This window comes from Lichenostomus cassidix, chromosome 1Aa (genome assembly GCF_008360975.1).
Source record: "Lichenostomus cassidix isolate B80296 chromosome 1Aa, HeHo_3.0, whole genome shotgun sequence".
Lineage (NCBI taxonomy): Eukaryota > Metazoa > Chordata > Aves > Passeriformes > Meliphagidae > Lichenostomus > Lichenostomus cassidix.
In genome coordinates this window covers 31102125-31125382 of record NC_139480.1, presented here as the reverse complement: position 1 = coordinate 31125382, position 23258 = coordinate 31102125, and positions in this window count along the sequence as shown.

Sequence of the window (23258 nt, the reverse complement as noted above, 5' to 3'; positions counted from 1 at the left end):
GCCACTGAAGTAGTCTCTTGACATCTGGCTGTCGTTAGTAGCTCTCTCTTTAAATCTTTCCTTAGTTTTCCCTCTCACTCCTCAGGACACATAATCTTCACTTATTATACTTGCCAACATATCTTCTAATATATTTATGAAATTCTATATTTATTGGACATTAGGTATTTTATTGTCATTTTATATGTCTTCAAGAAGATGATTTCCCTGAATTGTTATTGCTCTTTTTACCCTCTCTAGCTGTACTGTCCAGGGTAGTGTACTTTATTTTCTCCCTATCCATGTATTTACTTACTTTCAATTTAATGTGAAAAAAGAGAAATAAAATGTGCATGAAGTTGACTGTGGGTGCCTTTGTCAATAATTCAGAATAGGATATAATGGTTAGATAATAATTCACAGCACCATTCAGTTATCACAGCACTCAGACATAGAGTCCGTTGATAAAAAACCTCCACTCCCTCCATCGCCTGCCACTTTTTGTACATTTACTGTTTGGAATATAATGGACTTAAGCTGAAAATCCTGTTATCAGATTTGTATCTGATTACACAGCATTTGCTATTCTGACATAGAAATTGGAACTGCTACTGCTTGCCTGGGCAGCTCTTGACTATTTGTGTAAAAACATTTAAACCTTTAAAAAGATCTTAAGAAAATAAAAATCTTTAAAAAGACTTTATAGGGTACTTATCTGGTTTTGAGGTTGCATTTAAATATAATATATTTAATACAAAATACAAGATGTCTATAAGGTAAGTGTCCAAATCTTATTACTCCAAATTCTTTATTGACGGAATATACTTTTGTTGCATTAGCAGGGAAACAGGAAATGGGACCTTTATTTAATTTGAAGGATACTTTTTTAGCCGTTGCTAAACTATGTTTGCTGACATTTTCGTCAGTTGTATGCCATGTTGGTTGTCCTTGAGAGTTGCTCCCTTATTTTGCTGTCAAAATGCCTTTGTCTCAGAAACATTCATGCAGCACAAGGAGCTACTGGTATCCCATCTTAGATGAGAAACTTTTAAATGTGTAATATGAAATGTACCTTCTCTTCATTGCCTCTCCTGGCTTGAGGTAGGATTCAAGAATTGAATGTAATTCTTGAATTCTGTACTAACAGTTAACTATCAGAACAAATTCCTTGATATATGGCCAGAATCATTGCCACTGATGAGGGGCTTTATTGAAGGCAAGGAGAAACAAATTAGTCACAAATAAAGCTTTCTTGTTATAAACACAAAGTTTAAGCAGATAACTAAGACTGTTTTCAGATTTATAACTTTTGGATCTTCTGATCCTACAATGCTCATTTATGCTTTAACTAAAGTTTGTGCTGAGGCTCAGGTAATATATCTGATCCTAATTTCTCAACAATCATGGGCATGTACACATTTTTCATCATTAAAAATACATGCTGACATTGGTTGCTCTCATCTCTCAGTCTCTTTGCAGGACTGAGACCCCAGGTTTGTATCTGTGTCCATAGCTAAATTATCACAAGTCATTTTAGAATAACCCTTTTTATTCACAGCTATCTTTAATGTACTGGGAAGCCCAACCTGCTTCCCTATTCTAGTCTACCAAATATAGTACTTCCAGGATTACCTCTTCTGCTGTTATACTGAACATATCTTTTCCTGGCTTTTTAATTTCTTTGTTGACTTCCAATTTCCTTTTACATCAAATTCAATCTCATGCTTTGCCTTCATCTTTAATATTTCATCTATTTTTTTCCCCTCAGCTTATTTACCTATCTCTTACTTGTAGTTTTTTGTACTGAAGAGTCTAAACACTTCTTAGGTAAGCAAGATCTGTGTAATGTGCAACCTGGGAATGATTAAAGCTTCTCACATGATTTCAGCTCATCCTTACATTACAATGCTGGTAGTAATGATACTCAGTTTAAAAAGTCCATTGAAATCCAAGTATGAAAATGTCTTTAACACTCACCCATTATTTAATAGATAATTTTAATTGCAGATTCTTCATCAGAACAGTAGTTATAAGATCTAATATTAGGCTTGTTCTCTTCAGGGTTATATACAAAGACATGACAGCTGAATACCTTACTCAGTGAATTTCATTATTTCTTGTTTTTTCAAGTTGATTTGTTCTTTCTTGTAATGGGCAGCTGACATAGCAAATGATCAGTGAATGCTTGGACACTGAGAGTACTGAGGTTTTCCAAAATGAACGCTTTGAAGTCTCAAAAGAGAACTATACATAATCCACTATTTTTGAGTGAGGAAGTTACTCTCCATTATCTAAGTTTGACAGGAGCCTGACTGTATAGATGATCATGCCTCCATGGAGAAATAATCAGGAACTTATTCCAGGTTTTTTGTAGATCACAATGGTCTTGTATTATTACATCTATTTCCCTCAAAAGACTTGGCATTCTAAATATTTGTAGTGACATTCTTACAGTGTGTGTATTCTCAACATCTGTATTATGGTGACTGGGATTTAAAATACTCCTGCACAGTGGAGTCTTGGATCACTTAAAGAAATTGGGGAATTCAGTTTATAAAGTTCAATTACTTGATTTCAAAGTTGGTTATGCTTAACTATGCAAGACAACAGAGCCTTTCATGTGGTCCACTGAAATCAGCACTTTACCAAGACAGGATACTGTTTTCCTCCTTTGGATAATGCAAGGTTTTATTTAATGTATAAAATTTATTTTCTGATCTCAGAGGAATGTGCATGTTTTTATAAAATATGGTTAGGGGAGCATAAAGTGGAAATAACAGATTCCTTTCCTCTTACAAAACAGTGCTATTTTGTGAAGATTTTTAAATGTGAAAACACATCATCCACTTTGGTTCTCATGTAAGGTATCTGCTGTGCTCTGCTTGGCAATTTCTTTAGAAAGAAAAGCTTGTGGTACTAAAGGATACTACCTACTCAGATACAGCTCTGATCCCAAGGTCGTTATGTACAAGGACTAAAGGAAGGGGGAAAAAAAAGAGGGGAAGGATCAGAAGGAGGAAGAACATTTGCACTGAACTAACTGCATGATACAAAAGAAAATAGAATTTTTTTTCTATTTTTCTCAGATGAGAAAAATATTTCATAGCAATAACATTTGCAATTTTCCCTCCTAAATTTTTAAAAATATTTTGTGTTATTTTTCTAGTATGCAATCAGTGCTAAATGCTTAGAAGTTTTTTATGTATAGTTAAAACACACTGTTTCCAGTTTCCCCTGCATATTATGTGTTTTACAAGTATACTTTTCTTTAAAAGGTACTCACCTTCAGCGACTTTTTGTTGATTTCTATACTGAAATGGCTTGACAAATTCAATGCCATGTGGACCTTAAGTCTCCAGGGAGGTGACATATCTCAAGTTAATATTATGTAGGCTAAACATTTACACAATTGACCAAAATGATTTCTTTAGCTCCAGTATGGCATCTTAAAAACCCTTTACTGCATAGCTACACAGCTGGTCAAAGCACCACTGAAGCCAGTGTTGTTAACTGAGTCAATAATTACTATTTAAAAAAGTCATTAAGTAAAAGCTGTCCGAGCTTTCAAGGCAATTAGATTTTATCCCTTGTATGTAAGTTCGACAGGAGACTTTGAGCAGCGCAATGTCTCATAATGGTTAACAGCACTGAATCTGATTTACTGCCGTAGAAAAATGTGTGGTGCTCTTTGTAAGAACTTACCCAATCCTTAAACAAACCCATCAGTGGTTAGTGATTCATGAAATTACTGAACTGAGTGTTATATAAAGCTTCTATACAGTCTTTACTTAAACATAAGCTGACCAATGTCCATCAAATGTATGACATTTAATACAGATAGATATCTGGAGTCCTCTCCTTGTAAAAGATGAGAAAAATCAACAAAGATCCAAAAAGGAGATGAATGCAATTTAGCTTGTCTTATTGTACTAGAATATTATTTATAATTAGAGTATTAACTAATTCTTGAGTTAGAATTCCTGTTTTATAATAGATTATGTAATTACTATGCGAAGGCATCTCTGACCAAAACACTTATTTTATAAATGTTAGTATTGATACCAGATTCAGTGCCAGAAATTCTGAAAACTTTGAACTTGCTGAGCTAGTTTACAGAAATGATGAATTTTATAACATATTTGTGAACTACATTGTGGAATTTATAATCATCTGCACACCAAGGTATAGACATCTCTTATAGTTTTTCAGGTATTCAGTACTTTGAAACATTAGCATTAGAATTGCACTGCTTACAATCATGACTCTTTTGCATACACAGGCTTTTTGGTTTTGATTTTTTTTCTTGATCAAAACATATTTTTCATGAAGTTTTTATACATTGTACAATTTTTTAAAGAAAGTTCCTTATTTAAACAGCATTTTTTTGACATCTTCTTTTAGGTCCAAGGTTCTGGGTGCTGTTATTTCATTTGGGGATGGTATTAAACATACTGAAGTTAGAAATATGGTTTACTTTCCAAAAAAATCTAGGGGTAAATTTAATTTTTTTTCTGTAGCTATTTATCATACATGTAAAGCATGAACTTCATTTCATGAAGTTCATAAGCAGGGTGTGAGAATTAGCATAAGCATAAGCAGGGTGTGAGAATTAATATGCATTGTTTCTGGGGAACTATTGTTTCAGTGTTTTTCCACACTAAGGAAAAAGGAGTATTATTTTGCATCAGAAACAATGATTAAATATGCATGGTGATGTCAAAAAAGATATGTAAACTGTGTGAAATCATAAATGTTTAGTTTTGTGCTTCTATGATACAGTATGATATTTTTTATTTGACAGTTCCCAAATTATATATGTAGTTCAGTAAAGAAATTCCCAAGTTCTAATAGCACATACAGATGTAATGTATTTACTCATAAACAGGTGAATACAATGCTGAATTTGTAATTCAGTCCCACAAGGGAAAGGAGCTCCTTGCTGTCCCTCAGAACCATAATAGTGTTATTAGGTGTTGAATGCTGCATGCATCTATTTTGTTATTTTTTATAATGGGATAACTTGTGCTAATATAGCTAGGCAGAGACATGACTATCCACTATACTGAGGGCTCAATTTGATTAATTGTGCTTAAGTAGTGGACATCATCTTCAAGTCTGGATAAAGAATATATTTTTATAAACGTTTTTGCAGAAAACCAAAAAGGTATGAACAGTGTAATCAGTTTAGAACCAAATGAATAAAAGTAAATCCCAATGATACAAAAAGTGTCTTGTGTAGTAGCTACTGTTCTTTTCCTTCCTGATTGCTTTTTATCTGTATGCTTCATCTAACCATTTTGTTTATCCTGTTAGGGTTGTTTTAACAGATAATCAGCTTTCTTTCCTTTCACCTAAAGCAATTTGTAGCATCTCAGTTTGTGACAGTGGACTCAAAGGGTGACACCCACCACAGTGGCAGGCATCAGCTCCTTCCTATTTCCTGGTACACCTTTTTATACCTTTCTTCCCATGCATAGCAGGTGCTCCTTATTACATTACAGTTGGTTAGCAAACCATCTGCAGGTGCCTTCTCCAATCAGTCACATGTGTTGGTATTCACTGCTCCATTCTCTAACAATGTTGTTTATTTAGCTTGTTTAGGAGCACAGCTGTAATTTATTTAGGTTTAGGTTGCTCGCAACTTGCAACTTTTTTCTATCTACCACAAGTTTGAAGTAGTATTTTTTATTTCAGACTTCCATTTTGAAAATTACCAAGCAAAGAGATTGAGAGATTCCTAAAATTGTTATTTAGCTTAAGAAATATCACCAAACAACAGGTTTTAAACTTCTCCATTCCTTCTGTTCTGACACTTCCTTTCAAACATAACCACAAGGAAGATATAACCAAAATCAGTAAATAGTTTTGATTTTTCTGAAAATATGTTTTTATTAGACCAATAATTTTCTTCCTCCCCTTTCCCAAATATGACTGCATTATTTTGCCTCTCCCTGAAAAGAACTCTGCCTTCCAGAGCATTATTCCTAGAAACATGAAAAATTGGAACGTCTCTCCTACAAGGAAAGGCTGAGAGTTTTGAAGCTTTGCAGCCTAGAGAACATAAAGCATGGTGGAATATCTTCAACGTGTACCAATGTCTGAAGAGAGTTTCAGCAGTTACCAGTGACAGAGCAATGACCAAAAATTTATACTTAGGTTCTGTTTGAATATAAAGAAAAAGAAATGTCATTGTGACAAAATGTCATTGTGACAATGACTGAGCACAGACACAGATTGCCAAGATATTCTATGGAGTCTGCAGCCATGGAGATCTCTGGATGTGGTGCTGGTCAACCTGCTCCTTGTGCCCTTGCCTGAGCAGGATCATTGGTGAAGGCAACCTCCAGAGGTCCCTTAAAACTTTAGCTGTCCTGTGGTTCTGTGAAAAGGGATAAATTTACAAAACTGTATCTGATTTTCCTGTTATCTTATTGCTACCTGTTGGGCTCTCTGTTTTTAAAAATGCTGTCTAATTTGAGTGAATTAGAACTACTAATCCAAGTAAGAATATGATTGAAAATTAATGGCAATTTCGAACTTTTCCATTTCATTTTAATGAATTTTTAAGGGGCTTAATATGCTGGATTTCATATGCCAAACATAAAATGAATCTCAAAATTTTGATTTTTCTAGAAAATATACTTACAGAATAATATGAAAAAGCAGTGTCATCAAAATCTGAAGAGGTAGGGGACTTCTTAGGAGTAATAGTCAATTCAAATTTTTCTCAGCATACAAAAATATATGTCTGTACATCTATTGTGGGAACTGATATTGACGATAATGTTTTTAAAAACAAATAAATAATTATATTGCCCCAGAGTTAACACATAAAATGAAGGACTACACATGTTGGTTTTGGTATGTTCAAACTGTTCAAGCACAGGTGATAGTTCTTACTATAGCTGATGTTATGATAGCTGAAACATTTTCATAATTAGGAGTACCTGGAGAGATGTATGAGTCATATAGAGCAAAATGTGTTGAAGATGAATAATCTATTTACTTAAAAAAAATGTGAGCAGTTCTGACATATCTGAAGACAAGAAAAAAACAAACAAGCAGGAAATGAAACATGGGCCACTGTCTGATTTGCTGAAGAAAATGAACGCATAATTCCATAAGCTGACCTATTTATAAAGAGGCATTTTCCTCAGGTACAAACTGTGTTTGTGTTACTACCCATGGGATTTTTGCTTGATTAAGGAATATTGGGCTGTACACAAAGGTAAGTCCTATAAATAAATTACTATCTTGTGTAGATTTGGTCTTTGCATAATTGTGTAATTATTTCAGCAAAATCTGTATTCCCACAGTGACAGACTTACACTGAATGTCCCAGAATCACAACATGGATAAGGTTGGAAGGGACCAGAGTGGTCCACATCTGGTCCGATCTCCCTTCTCTAGCAGGGCCATCCCAGAGCACCTTAAAGATTGCACCCAGACAGCTCTTGAATATCTCCTGTGAGGGACAATCCACAACCTCTCTGGACAACTTGTTCCAGGGCTTGATTACTGCATGGTAAAAATTTTCTTCCTCATATTCAGCTGGAACTTTCAGTGCATCAGTCTCTGCCCTTTGCCTCTTGTCCTACTGCTGGGCACCCCCAAGAGGAGCCTAGCTTCATTCTCTTGACACCCTCCCTTCAGATACTGATAGCCATTAATGAGGTCTATCCTCAGTCATTTCTTTTTAAAGGCTAAACAGGTCCAGCTGTTCGTCCTATCCTTGTAAGTGAGATGCTCCACTTATCAGAAGTCAAATAACATAGTGAAGCATTTTAAAACCAGGAAAAGTCCTGTCAGAATCATACCTATTGAAAAAATCTTGTTCTGAGAGGCTGTGTTGAATTCTGGCGATTAGCCACTGGTCTCTTTGTTTCTTTCAAAATTATTTTTAGTATCACTGAGCTTTCATATACCTCTGCCTATGCATTTCTTGAAAGAACTACAAAGATCTTTCAAGTAACCAATACTAACAAATCCACTAAAATAAGATCCTGCAGTCATGAAGAATATCTTCTAAAAGCTTATTGGTATACATGCTAATTCACTTTTTATGGTGGCTTCAAAATCATGTGTGGAGCACAATTACCACTACAGCTCTTCTTTTTATCCTCAAAGTTGCAGTTGATTTATATGACTTCCATAGTTAACACACCAATAAAGCTGAAATTAAAGTTTTAAAGATTTTTTTCTCAATTAAATCACTTTATAGTTCAAGATAAAAATGAGAACTGTACTAGATATTATGCAAATTTGGTTTAATTCAGCTGACCTGGTTGCTATTACTCTACTTGAAGTCAGAGACATTAAAAATGGCTGTTTGAGGAGGGGACAGCAGGAAATTAAACAGGCAGCCATTCAGTACTTCCAGTGTGAATATTAGATCCTTAGAAAAAATCAGTGGGTGAATTAAACATGAAAAGAACCACTCTATCTGTTTTTTTCCCTGTGTCCAGAGAATACACCCCAGTCTCTTCCATTTGACAACTCCGTCAAAAATCCCAGCACGCCAAACTGAGGGTGAATGAAGTTTTTGCTGTAAATGAGGAACCTAAAGGGCAGCCAGCATCTTCCCAAGGAGACTAACTGATTACAGTAGATGTAATCTGCCTCTCTCAACCACCAAGACAGGAGAGTTTGAGTTTGCCTTAATAACTGGCTTTTTCGAGAGGGCAAGCCCCAGAATGTGTGTTTGGGGTTTCACCCTTTATTTGTGCATGTTACGGTTGAGCAAATGGTGTCCTCTGATATCAGTTCCTTTATGAGTTGAATACAAACCACAGAGGATCAGAAGTTCTGTAGCACTCATTCTCTGCCCAGTTATGCCCTGCTCTCGATCCTGCTGTGATGCCTTTTAGGCAGTAGGACTCCCAACAGTAAGACTGACCACAGTTGCACACAGTAACACAACAGATGTTTAAGAGAAAAAATATTGCATGAAGAAGAAGGATCTTTGAAATATGTGTCAATATTCAAGGTACTTTTTTGTAGTCAAGATAATATTATCCAGAGGCACATAACTGGAAAAATAAAGTTCATTATTACCATCAAGAAATTTAAACTAAGCCAAAGTCCTTATATTTTTTATCTTTTTAGTTTTGAGAGTAAAAGAACATTTTTCTAAAAACAACATAAGGTTTTGAGTTCTTGGAACATTATAGACACATTAGTGCAACTAATAGAATGAAACTAACTGAGAATTACTAAATTAGAGAAAAGTAGATGTGATTTGCTTAATTAATCAACAAAGTTTTAATTAACCTCTCCAGTGGCCCAATTATGGTTCAGGAGATACCAGAAGATATCCTTAAAATAAAACAATCAATTATTTTAAGTTGCATATCAGTTGATTCTACTAACTAATTAGTTTTATTCCTGGTATAACAATCTAAATTAGAAACATCAAATATGTGGGGGAAGAAACAATAATCAAAATATTGGGAAAGTAGCTTAGACTAAAACAAAATATCACAAGCTTCTCCAGCTGGATGGAGGCACATTAAGGACTGTTAGAAAGAGATTATTTTAGGAAGGTACTTACAAGAGAATAACAGTAAAGGCCACTAGATTTGGAAATGAATCATCATGTTACCTATTCCCACACTGAGTAGATGATGTCAATGTTTTGTAGCTACCAGACATTATAAAACTTCAATTTCTCAAAGTATAAGACAGTTCTAACAATGTTGCTGAACTCTGGCTTTGTGGTCAAACTGTCTTCAGTTTGCTGCTGCAGACTGAAATAACTCCAGTGGATTTATTTTGGATGTACTCTTGGGAAGGTGAGCATTTCTAACTCAAGTGTCAGGTAGCCTGATATGATTACTTCTTGAAAGTATTTGATCTCTTCCACTCCCTTCCTTTTGATTGTAAGTTTTGGTAATTAAATCTGTTATGAATCTATTTTATGTGGTTGGAAAAATGCCCTTTGGTATGCATTCAACTGAAGCTCAGTGAGTGGAGGTTCAGCAAAATCTTCTGCATTAAAATGTTTATTTCAAAATAGGCTCCAGCTCTGGAAAATTGGACTCATGGTCCCAGCAGCCTTCTTATGCAAAATCTACCACAGAAACGATATAGCAAAGCTAGCATCCTTACAGTGAAATAAATTACGGTTAAATAAACTAGGTTAAAGAAGAAATTTTTTTAGAACTGAATGCAAAGTGTTTGCAAGTCTTCTGGGTACTCAAAACCGTTGAAAATGTTATTGTTATTGTGCTCCTATATTTGGGTATAGGAGGTTGACTTAAAGTTGTATATTTTACAATTGTAGACTGGATTTCTTCTTACTAGAAAAGGGGCAATAAACAGAAAAATGTCAGGGACTACAGTCCAAAAAAAGCAGGGATGCAGAAGTAGGAAGAAGATTTATTCTGAGATGAATGATTTTACATGATATTTTTTTGTCCTGGAAGTTTTCTTAATGTTGGATTTGACGAATTTGGTCTCAAAAGGACTGAAAAATGCAATTTCATTGGAAATTAACTATTTTATGAGGTTAAGAATATAAAAAAATATTTTTAACAAAATGAAATAATTTTCTGGGTTTTTTTTTTTTTGGTTGGTTGGTTGAGGCAGTTTTTTTTTGGGTTTGGGTTTTTTTTTTTGCTTGTTTTTTTTGTTTCGGTTTTTTTCATGGGAAATAAAAAAAGATTTTTTATTTCCTTCTGACAAACTCAGTCCTGGACAACTGTAAAAAAATTTTGGAGTTCTTTTAGGATAAAATGGTCCCCACATGCTGAAACTTTATAGCACTATTAAAAGGTATAGTTGGGAGAAAATATCACCTGGGAAATAAGACAGGAGGAAGTAGGAGCTTTGTGCATCAGCAATGCAGAAAGGCAAAGGCACCACAGGGCAGGCTGGTGCTGACCAGCCCACTGGGAACCCCAGCTCTCCCTCTGCCCACAGTCCTGCAGGGTTTTTCAGCTCAGCCCTGACCACCAGCCCTGATGGCAGATGGGCTGGCGTGTCCCCTCTGAGAGGGGTCTGCAGAGGGATGCTGTCTCCAGCCTATTCTGTTTCATGTTCTCCTGGCTGTACCCTGGTCCTGGTTCATCCCTCACCCTGCCTGGGGCTGTTGATGGATGTGAGTAGCCCCTGGTTCTCTCCACCATCCTCATTCCCCACGGGACAGAAGCTCTTGGCAAGGCCATGGCTGGTCCCAGCTCCAGGCTTCTCTGAGCCAAGAGGGCAGCTGGCCCCCATGGTGTCTTGGTTGTGACTGGTCTGTGAATAAATTCTAGGGTCCAGAACAGAGAGAGGCATTAAAAAAAAACAACCCTGTGATATATGAAAGCAGACATGCAAAAGCAAACCTTAGATGTTGGAGTTTGGGTCATGAAACTTGCAGGCCTGTGCAGCAGCCAAGGACTGAGCCAAGAGGCTGAAAGAAGAGCAGGTTCAGCACTTGGAAGAAAAGATCAGTAGTGTGCTCGTTAATTGTTTATTAACTTCTTCAGAGCTGCAGCAAATCCTTTCTGGTAGGCCTGGTGAAATTCTACTAGTTGAGTTAAATTCTGTTAGTGAGCAGCTGAGTTTTGCTTTGCCTTGTGACAGACTATCAGCTGCTGGTCCCAACAGACCCAACAGTGGCATGTGTATGCATTTCTTGAGGGAGAGCTGTGGGGTTGTGAGCTCCTCAAGGGATAGTAAAAGGTAATATAACTCTATCCTCCTCAAGGGATAGTAAAAGGTAATATAACTCTATCAGAGACCACCCAACAAAAAATACTGGAATTTAATATGAAGAGTTAGCAGAAATCAGTGCCACCAACTTCATTGCAGTAAAGACTTCTCAATATGTTAATATTTGTTCAGAAAAGATCACAGTGAAAACATTATCTATCCAGGCAGCAGATGTACAGTCTTACACCTCCTACCATAAACCTCATTGTTTATGTAATTTTTCTATCAGAGAATTAGAGTCAAATTATAAATATTTGTGTTGTCTAGTGTAGAAAGAAAGAATAAAGGCAGTATAAAAATGTATTTTGGACAGACACTAGGATACTCTGGCCTTTTTGTAAGTTGATCTAACAGAACTAGTAAGATGTTACTTTTTAGAATTATGGAATATGCTGAGTTGGAAGGGACTCATCAGGATCATCAAATCCGACTCCTGGCCCTGTGCAGGACACCCCAAGAATCACACCAAGGCAATAATTTGGAATAAATTATCATATATTAAGAAATTTTGAAAACAGTTATGATAAAAGAGCATCACATGAGAATGATAGCATGCATGGAAAGAGATGAAAGCATGAAACAATCTTTCTGCTGCAATCTTCTAAGTTCTGCAAAGATGGTCCTGCACTCATATTTCCATCTATGCAACCCTTGTCGCAGGGTTAATTCATATTGCAAAGGACTGTGGGTCATATCAGCTAGTAGAAACTTGTGGGTTTTTTCCCCTAGAGCTTCAAATCCAAATACTATAAATCTGTTTTATAAGTTTATTGTATACCACATGGAAACAATTTCAAAGATTTTAATTGAATCTGTTACGTGCTAATATTTTTAGATTAATGGAATGGTGTTGGTTATCTTTTTGAGAAGATGACATCATTAGTCAATGTTTTGCTCATCAAGGTGTAGCCAGTGAATGTTAAGCACAAAAGATTTTGAAAAATGGAGTTGTCTGAAGCTGTGCTGAAACTCATCCATTCCATGTTAAATGTGTTTGTCCATGCTTCATGATGTGTGGGGTTCAAAACGGGACTCTGTCAAGAGATGTAGAAAATTTTCTGTCAAAACCTACCTGAAGGCTTCCACTCATGTTGTATGGCCAAGCAATAGACAGCACTAATGAAATGTCAACATCACTAAAACACTATTATTATCTAAGGATTATACCCTTTTCTTTTTACAATAGAAAACAATTTTTAATTGCAATACAAATTATACAGTACAGCCATAAAGCAGTAAATAAAGAACTAATTTGTGTTCCTTCTGCACTTATCAGTCATTGACTAGTTAGTTTCTCTCTCAGGTTCTGAATGACTCTTAGAAAGAAGAATCCCTTGAGGATACAAAGGTTAATTTTGAAGTGATTACAAATATTCAGCTAACATTATAATTAATAGCAATACTTAAAGCACAGCAGACATCCCTGTAAGGAGCATTTGCTAATTAGAGAGAGACTATTGGAATTATTCAGGATATTTAACTTTTCACTCTTCAATCAAGTGAGCTCACAAAGCTGGGAGTAATGTAAAATCACTTCAAATTCTTAAGCATCTAAACAAATAAACCTTATGTACTTAATTTCATCCCAATAACTCCTCACACACTTTATAAAATACTGGTCAGATCATGCCATTACATATACATAAATCTTGCATGGATTCACAAACATTTTTATGCTATTAACAAATAAACCCAAAATTACTTCTAGGCCTATGGAATAATTAATCCATCAGAGAAATTAATTTCTGTGCTGGTTTGAGCTGGGATAAATTTAAATTTCTTCACAGTTGTTAGTATGGGGCTCTGCTTTGGGTTGGTGCTGAAAACTGCGTTGATAACACAGAGATGTGTCATCCTGCTGAGCAGTGCTTCCACAGAGACAAGGTCTTTCTGCACCTCATTCCACCCCACCAGCGAGGAGACTGAGAATGCACAGGGAGTTGGGAGGAGACACAGACATGACAGCTGATCCCATCTGACCACAGGGATATCCCAGACCATACGGACTCAGGCTCAGAAATAAAAGCTGAGGGAAGAGGATAGAAGGGCATGACAGTTGGAGTGATGGCCATGATTGTGTGTGATGGAGCCACCTGCCTGCGAGTGAAAAGTGGTGATAGAATTCCTTGTTTTTCTTTCCTTGCATGTGTGGCTTTTTCTTTACCTGTTAAATTGTCTTTATCTCAATCCACGGGTTTTCTCAGTTTTACCCTTCTGATTCTCTCCCCCAAGAGAATCTTACTGGAAGGGGAGTGAGTGAGTGAGTGGTTGGGTAGTGCTTAGATTTTCACTGGGTTTAAACAATGAAGTTTTCTTACTAGCAACAGAAATGAGTACTAAATAAAGGAAATTGTGACATTAGGCATAGTTTAATATACAATATACTCAGTATTTCAAAATATAAAATTTTATAGCTAGGTAAAATTAGTTGCAGAAATGAAAAAAATTAGCTTATGTATTGTGGTTCATGAAAAGTGCTATGGGAATTTCTGACTGTGTTCGGACTAGGATGCAACATATCCTATTAAAATCTGTTGTAGTGAACTTAGTGAACATAGTTGTAGTGAACTTAGACCCCATGTGAAAAGGAAAATGTGTTTCTTTAAGACATGCAAAACTCTTGTGAATGAATGCAGGTAACCCCAAATGTGAACTCTGCTCTGAGAGCTAATTCAGCTTTAGGTGGTCAAGTCTTTGGCAAACAAAAGCATTCCAAATTTTCATTCCAAATTAGGACTCTCAAAAAAGAAAACCTTTTAACCCTGACACATTGCTGACTATGGATAGCCCACATTCCTTATTGAAGGACTTATGATGCACCTCTTTGGATTGACAGACGTATAACAGTAAAGCCAACAGCAGATGTAGCCATAATTTGTAGGTATTTTCTAAACGAGCAGCCTGTGTTTTGCAGAGAACTTGGTTTGTCCCTGTCCACCACCCCTCCCCGCAGACTATATTTATTAAAAATACAGTTATTTATATTTACATGTCATCATTCCAATAACTACTTCAAACTGTTTTATTACTTATTTTTTGTTGTCTGGAAAAAAATCATGAAAGGAGTGAGAGTCAAAGGTTGCTTGCAATGGTCTTTTTCGCACATTTTCTGTCCTTGGCAGAGTAAGAAATGGGCATGAAATGCGTGCATGCTTGACTAATACGAGTCTTATCAGAACCTTTGTGTGGAAAGGTCTTTTTCTGATTAATAGCAAATCAATTTGAAAAGGTAATAATATTTTTTAATGTCAAATAGGAAGACAAAACTTGGACTACATATTTTTGTAACATTTTAAAGTTCAACCAGAAACTCCAATAGAAGAAGGGTTGCTCAAAGCATAATTTATGAAATTCATTTCTGTTATGTTTTTTCTGGACTCATAAAGTATATTGGGTCTTGTTTTTAACAAGTGGTTTTTAAAAGTCATGAATTCTGAGAACTGAGTAAAAATTTACATAATATCAAAGCTGAATTTAAAACTGCTACTTAGAGAAATAATGGTGTTTGTATACTGATTATTTTAAATGTTGCATGCATATGGAAGACATCTGCTGGAATCTGACCTTTTCTGTAAATCTTGTGTTATATTATGCCTCTAAAACTCACTGCATTGTTGTTGCAAGTAAAAAAAATAGTATAAAAAAGTTGTTATTTCCATGGGGAATTAATAGTTTGTTTCAGGAATGAAGTACATAATTAAATTATAACTACTGAAATATCTCTTTTATTTGTCTGGAATTGCAATTTTGGTGTATTTTTTCCTGAAGTATAGGACCTACTCTGAAGCACGGGAAACCAATATCCTTTAATTAGTCTTTAGCTGTGAAATAACATAAGAAGAAACTACTATTCAAAAGAAGACCAAATATCAGACTCTTCATTGCACTGTTTCTGTGGGACAGAAAACGTATTTTGTGTGTTTGTAGTAGGCCTTACTAGATCATCCTATTTTGAATCCTTCCCTAATATAAATATTTTTCTTCATATAGACTGAAAACTTTAATCTAGAACAGTACTGCCACAGTTACAGGCATTAAGAGATTTGTGCTAATGTTTTAGGAAAAGATAGAAACTTACCTGAGGAGAGCTGTATGGCTAGGTGGGAAAGAAATGGATCTAAGATACTTCAAACATCAAGTCCAAAACTGTGATTAAAAAATTCTAATTTAATTGTCTCTTGCAATTCTACAGCACAGAACGGCTTGAGTAACCAATTGTCCAGCCAATAAATAATGTCTGGCTCTACTCAGAAATTCAATAAAACAGGAACTACCCGTGTAGAGATCCTGCCTAAAGAGATACCTAGTGACTATAGATGGTATAATAAGATTGTCTTGTCACATGAAGAAGCAAAGTTTTTCTAATTAATGTTTGATTTTTTTCTTGTTAATTACTTTAAATCTGGGTATATTATTTTATCCAGCCTGCTGTTGTTCCATAAATCTAGTTCTATTTTCCTTTTAATATATTGCAGCAATTGATTTTTGAAGATCACAGAAAAGAAGTAGTCAAGGTTGACAATATTTTTCTGAGGAGACATGTGGCTCAGAACTCTAAGACCATGTGAGAAGACTTTAAGAGTACTTGGGTAGAGGAACAGAATTCTTAGCTTTGTAGCAAAATGAGGGTAAAATATTCTGCTGTGGAAGCTGATATTATATTAATTTGGCCAGATTATTGTGTGTATTTATGGAGCCCACAAGCAATATGATAACATGTTCCAATGAAGCATTTGGAGCATCTAGAGTAATTATGTCATACATAATATAAAAAATAAGGAAGATGAGTTTTCCAAAATTTAACACAATCTCAGTAGGTTCAAGTGCCACACTAAAACAATAAAAGTATACTATTAGGCAGTATTGGGCTGACAGTAACAATAACCGTGGCATGGTAAAGGAAATTTTGAAGGTGGTTAAGAAAGAAAATTAATTGAACCAGGAGATTTTGCTTATTCCTATGCTGACCCTGTAACAAAAATCTGTGATGCAAACTCCACATTTTAGACCCCTTGAATACTTATTTATTGGAAAAACTGGTCAGAGCAAGAGGGGCACGAGTCTTGATTTAATTTTTTTGTTGTGCACAGGGCCTTGTGTCTAGAACTGCTTCATGCAGCTGTTGGGGAATCAGAGTTGTAACACATTCAATTCAACACCTGAGTAGGAATCCAAAAGCACATAAACCCAAGGCAGCAAATTTATTTTGGAATTGAAAATTGCAGGAAAATGTTTAAATGAATTACTTTAAAACATAAGTGAACAAGTTAAGTAGAGAGCTGAGAAGTTAAAACATTCACAGGCAGTATAAAGTTTGTTCAAAAATTCTACTTTATAGACACGGTAAAAATATAAAGTGATCAATAGACTCTGAGGAACAAAAGTGCTTACTGGGTTAACCGCGGAGCCAAAATATTTTGCTTCTATTGAGAAGTGGAAATGTTGTCTAATTTAAAAGAGCACAAATTCTGACAGGTTAAAAAAAGTATTTTGGCAAATAAAGTCATATTTTGAGCTGCATCTAAAAATTTTTGAAAAATAGTGTAAAAATAATTTTAAATTCTTTTAAATGATAGGGAAACTATATCTATAAATAAAGATGCTGCTGTACTAGAGCCATTCTGTACAGAGAATGGTTGTCAAGAATAATATTAAATTAATCTTACAAAAGAGATTTTAGAAAAAAATCAATACAATGATTGGTAGGAGAGCACTAAGAGTGGATGACATGCAAGCTAAAAAGAACCAATTATGATAGTGCTGAACTACTAATTTTATGTACCTCCTGATGTCTAAATCAGCATTAACAGAATTGTTGTAGATTCTTTGAAAACGAGGTGAAAATTCAGCTGTGCCTCAAAAATCTAACACAGTGTCAGGAACCATTAGGAAAAGAACTAAGAGGAAAGCACAGTTCTAAAAATTGGATTATAAGACAATGATGTACTCAAATGTAAAATATTGAATGATGCATTGGTCAATCCATCTCAAAATTGGTTTAGTAGACTTAGAAAAGTTAGTTTTAGTAGACTTAGAAAAGTTAGAAAGAATGGTTCTTATTCAAAGTGAGATCACAGACTAGAACTGTAAAAATAGTGAAAAGGAAAATAGTTGAAGTCAAAATATTTCCCTTTGAAATTTTCTGAATAGAACTTTCTATTTTTTTTTTCCTTCAACAAATGCAATGATTATAATTTTTGAAGCCCTTCAGCACCAAAAACTAAATATTTTACTTTTTATTTAGAATATTTTTATTTGAGTATATATGTATCCAAGTTGCTCTAAATAGAATGAACTTATAATTTTTTTTTTTTTATTATTTAGGAAAAAAGCCTTTTTTTTCACTCAAAGTATGCTCAGTGGTTTAAGAAAACAAGACACTTTCTTGGTTACAAACCACTATTACTGAACTTCTGCTGCTGACATTTTATCAAAACTGTGAGTACCTAAAGAAGGAAAAACCAGATGTATTGTTGAAATCTGTATTCTACAGATGTGCTATCATCCTGAATTTTTCTCACCCTTAGTTTTGAAAAGTTTCCCATCTGCCTGGTTCTCATTTGTATTGTGGGGTGTACATTTATAAATTGTTTATGTCCATGCAGATGAAAAGTTTTGTGTTTGCACAAGTCCAGTTTCTATATTTGCTGTCACCCTCTGACTTTCACCAACTCAACTTGAAAATTATTTGTGTGTAAGAGAAATCAGGTGAAAATAGTCATTATATCTCCATATGAAAACAAAGAAACATGGGATACTTGGCCATTCCTGAAAGACTGGAATGGATGTATAAATAAAAGTCACTAGCAAACCTTCCTGTATTCACTGCCATGCCCCTGTTGTCCTCCACCCTTCTTTTCTCCTCAATTTCATTTATTTTAGACTGATGGTGGAATTTAATTGATCTAATGAAAAAATTTCTCCTGTGAAAACAGGAGACAATTATTTGATACAAGGTGTGAATTCCTAATATTACAGCAACTTCCAGACATCTGGTAGGGAGGGAAGAATAGTAGACTGCTAATGCTTTATGTGTGTGACTTTTAAGATCAGCATGCCATTTCATGGCCTGATTACAATAGGCTTCTACAGCAGTGAAACAACACCTTTTTTTCTCTTGGAAAAGCAGAATATGTTTACATAATATCAGGTATTAAATCGTAATGATAATTTGTTATTGGAGACATATGGGAAGAATATATGTAAGTGTATTTACAGGGATATTATGGTGTAAAAATAGTCTGTTGGCACAGGGAAGCTTTGATATCAGTGGGAAAAATAACCTTCTAAAAATGGGAAATTCTCATCTTGAGCTAAATGGAAAATAAAATAAGACAGTTCTCAAAGGAATTTCAGAAAGTAATAAGTGTGGTATGCAACCAGCCTCCCAGAGCCACCACAGTGTTTATTTTTCTCCTGACTTTTTGTCCTAGTTGACCAGAGAGATCAGTTTAAATGCAGGCTGCCTGTCTGAGGAGTCATCTCTGAAACAGCTTCTGTGGAGGTGGGCTGATGGCATAGGTTAGACTCAGCCAATTAGGAGTATGAGAAATGCTTTTTGACTTGGGCTATTTGACATCTACTAATGTGTCAGACTCAGAGGTAAAATATATTAAGAACATCAGCCTGAAAAATTATTTTGCAAAGCATGTAGCAGGAAAGAGCAAGGGAGAGACAGAGAGAGGGAGAGTGAGGGAGAGCACTTGCCTTTGTGAAGGCTGAGGTGTAAAAAGCTAAAGGCAATTTCTGTGGGAAAAAAAAATATCAGAGAGAAACTCTCATGCTACTTCTTGGATAAAATTCAGGCTTGAACCAGAGCTAGTTCAGAATACATCTAGGGTATGCATTTACCTCAGTTGTTATCTGGCGTGGAGAGAATATCTATAGCACATGCTAATTCAGCATATGCAATGTTTGTATTTGGGTGTCTATTGAAATATCCAGGATTCACCAAAAAGTTACTCATGCTAGAAATAATATTAGTCAAAAATACTTCAATTTTGTACCCCAATTTTCAATTGCCTTCCCCCAAAATATTACCCCAAAAATGCCTAGTTGTTTATATACTCACCTCCACTCTAGCATTCGAGATAGTTATTATCTGCTCCTCCACCTAGCCTGCAATTTCATCTCTTCAGTCTTCCTTATTTTCTTTATTTATACTCTTAGTTTCCCCGTTACAATACTGTAACCTGTTAAAAATTATTTAATGCTGTTGAGAGGAAGAGAGATAATATATTTTGGCTTTAAAATATTGGATAATTTTTGATAGCATTTTTTCATGCACATTTCCTTCAATGCTTTTGGGAATTAAAAAAAATTATTTAGTTATACCTTAAAGTCTTTCAGCAATATTCAGGTAATTGCTATGAACTAATCAATGTATATATTTGTATTCTATTCAGTTCTCAATGAAGTAATCATGCTAGGAAGAGTGGAATGATATTTTATGTTCTCTGAGTTAGTTTTAAGAGACAATATTTTAAACAATAAACTTCAAATTTTACTGTAAAAAATAGTGTTTTTTCTTTATCTTGATCTAAAAATTAAATATTCTGGTTTGAAAGGAGAATGAGATTCAAGGGAAAAATATAGAAAGATACATATATAGATATAGTTAATTTTTTTCCATTCTATTTTTTTATTTCCTTAGTGATTCCTAGTAAAAAGTAGATTGCCTCTTCCCTATTCTTGTTTTCTATTAAAAAACAAGAACATTTTTCAAATTCACAAGAAACGAAATGCATCTTGATGGTGTCTGAATGATCTCCTATGAGTGCATGCAACTAAAATTTCCTGTCACCTTAAGAATGGATGTCAGCATGATAAATCATTTTGTCTTTGCAAAACATTTGAAATATTTCATGTTACAGAATATTACAACCTGTTTCATTTTTAGTTCCCCAGGTCTGGGTAAAGGCAGTTTCCAATTTAAAATGTAACAAACAGTCTGGAGGCTTTAGCAGCCTCTTCTGAGTTGTTATTGGCACGATGAATGTATTGCTCTATGCATTTCACTCCTTTTGCCTGTTGCTTTGGGCAGCATGGCAAAGGTGTCACAGACAACAAAATGAGGGAGAACTTAGCTCAAACCACTGATGATGGACTCTGCTTGGTCCCCACAAGCACACTCTGTGGGGATGGGTGGGGTGGCTGCTTGACATGACCGATGGCAGCAGCGACCAAGAGCTGTGGAACAGGAAAGAGATGCACCTTCGCTGTGGCTGGTTTTGTGTAACATAGTTATAGGTGAAGGAAGTGGAATTGAATTAAATTTTGTGCCTTTTACAGTCTTGACAGCAAGTCCATTGCCTTTATGTTCAGAAATGCATTTTGAATTAACAGAAAAAGTTTACAGTTTGTCAGATACCACACAGCTTTCAGCCAGTTTAACTTAGTTATAATTAAGGTTAAAAGTTCTCTTTTGTGGTTGCACTTTAAATTACCACGACATTTGGATCAGATCTCATTGATGTGAACATCTGGGGAACACCTAGGGGAAAGTTTAGATTAACACCGCAGTGAAGACATGTTTGTAGAGAATAGCGGATTAGCTAAAAATGTTCTATTACAGTGAAAGAAATTGCACAAAACCCTGTTGTCACTCCATCACACCAGGACAGCACAGAGAGAAGCAGACCATGTGGTAAAGCAGTCCAGTCGTTCGGATGGGTAAACACTGCCTGCATTGGTTGTTTTAGAATGTAGTTTCATCTGTCCCTGGGGCTGTGATTTCAATGGTGGCTGAAGAAATTATACATGCTTCCATTAATAAGAAGTTTTAAGACGTTTTGTGTATTTTGTAATAGCTTAAATCTGAGATAACCAATTTACAGAAGACTATGCTAGGACTCAATTTTAAACAGCAATGTCACCATGTGATAGAGTGATACAACAAATGTTCTATCACTTTTCTCAGCAAGGGCTTAAAACCAGCTATAAATTATGTACACTATGAAGTAATGACAAATGAACTTCCCCAGCTAGATATCTTTGCAATGTTTGTATGTTCTACATATATTGTATTCTCTGTGTGCTTTGGCTCAGACTGTGTTTGAACTGAGCTCCTCATTTTTCCCATATCCTAAACATGACTAAGGACTAGTAGAAATGATGAATTACATCACCTACATAATGTGAACTAGAAATCCACATTGTGCTGTCAGTTCTGTTTCAGAAAGGCTTACAGGAACTTCATGTGGATACTGAGAAGATGTTTGAATGCCACACTGGGGAGGTTTTCATGGAGGGGAAGAATTTCTTTCAGATCTGCTTTAAAATCTTTTTTAAAGCAGTGAGAAAATGTCACTTCAAATAATGAACATATTAGAAAATCCTTAGTTTGACCTATGTGGATGTAAATTAAGAATTTACACTTCCTATTAACTACAGTAGAGATGTGATTATTTTTTTAACCTTACCTGGAACCTTTAATAAAGGTGAATCACATATCATTTCTAAGGGACAAGGATATAAGTAATGCAGTGACAGCAGAATGAAATAATGGAAATTATTTAAAGTCAATGACAGTTTACTTAAAGTGATTCTTTAAGAGAGAGAAGCCAGGCCATTCCTCTTCCTTTGTAATTGTGCCTATAAGCACAGTATTTAAATGGTTTACAATTAAGATATTCAACAGCCTGAAACAGTGTTGCACACTCTGTCTTCTAAAGAAGAATAGTTACTCATTCTGTTACTTACTACTAAAAGGTAATTGTAATTGAGCCATATCTGATAGTTACTGCTCTAGAGCAAACAGAAAGAGCACAATAATTTTGTAATAATTGTACATATGTTTTTGTACAGTCAACTTTCCTGTCTTACTGGAAAGTTATATCTATTTTGGTTCAATAGATATTTTAGGCAACTATGCTATTAAAGGAGTTAAATTATAAAAAATAAATTCTCACTGCTCTTGGATGAAGCTCTTCCAAATGGCCTTTTCACTTCAAATTGTGTTTCATCATTTCATTATGTTTCCTGTTCATTAAATTCCATTGTTATGCATCTTTTTGAGATTTTGAACTCTGTAGACAAACTGTCTTTTATGTATAGGAACATATGATAGCTGTTTTGTGACTGTCATCTCTGGCAGGGCCTCTAGAATCCAGCACAATGTTGGTAACAATAATTAGTGATAACAGTATTAGTGGTAGATGTATACTACATTCACCTTATGAATTGGAAAGAATAACATTATTCAGATATTGTTTTCATATTTCATGCTTCTATTTTATATGGAATCCTGGCTACTGTCTATATCCAATTAGATTCATAAAAGTTTGGTAAGAAATTTACGTTACTTGGAAAACTTTTTGGTCCTAGTTTATAGTCCTTTTCTTGCCTTGTCTGTGGGACAGAATTAGGTAAAGAGAGAACATCTTGTTTAGGGCTGTCAACATTTGGAACACAAGCGTTAGCACCTGTTCACATCTTTTGTAAATATATTTGACATAATTATAAAAACCATATGTTATGAATGGTTGACAAAATTTGATTAATACACAGTAGTAGCTCACAGTACTTCTCATGCCACTTAAGTGTTGTATAGTAGTTAAACAGCATTTCTCTAAGCATTGAAA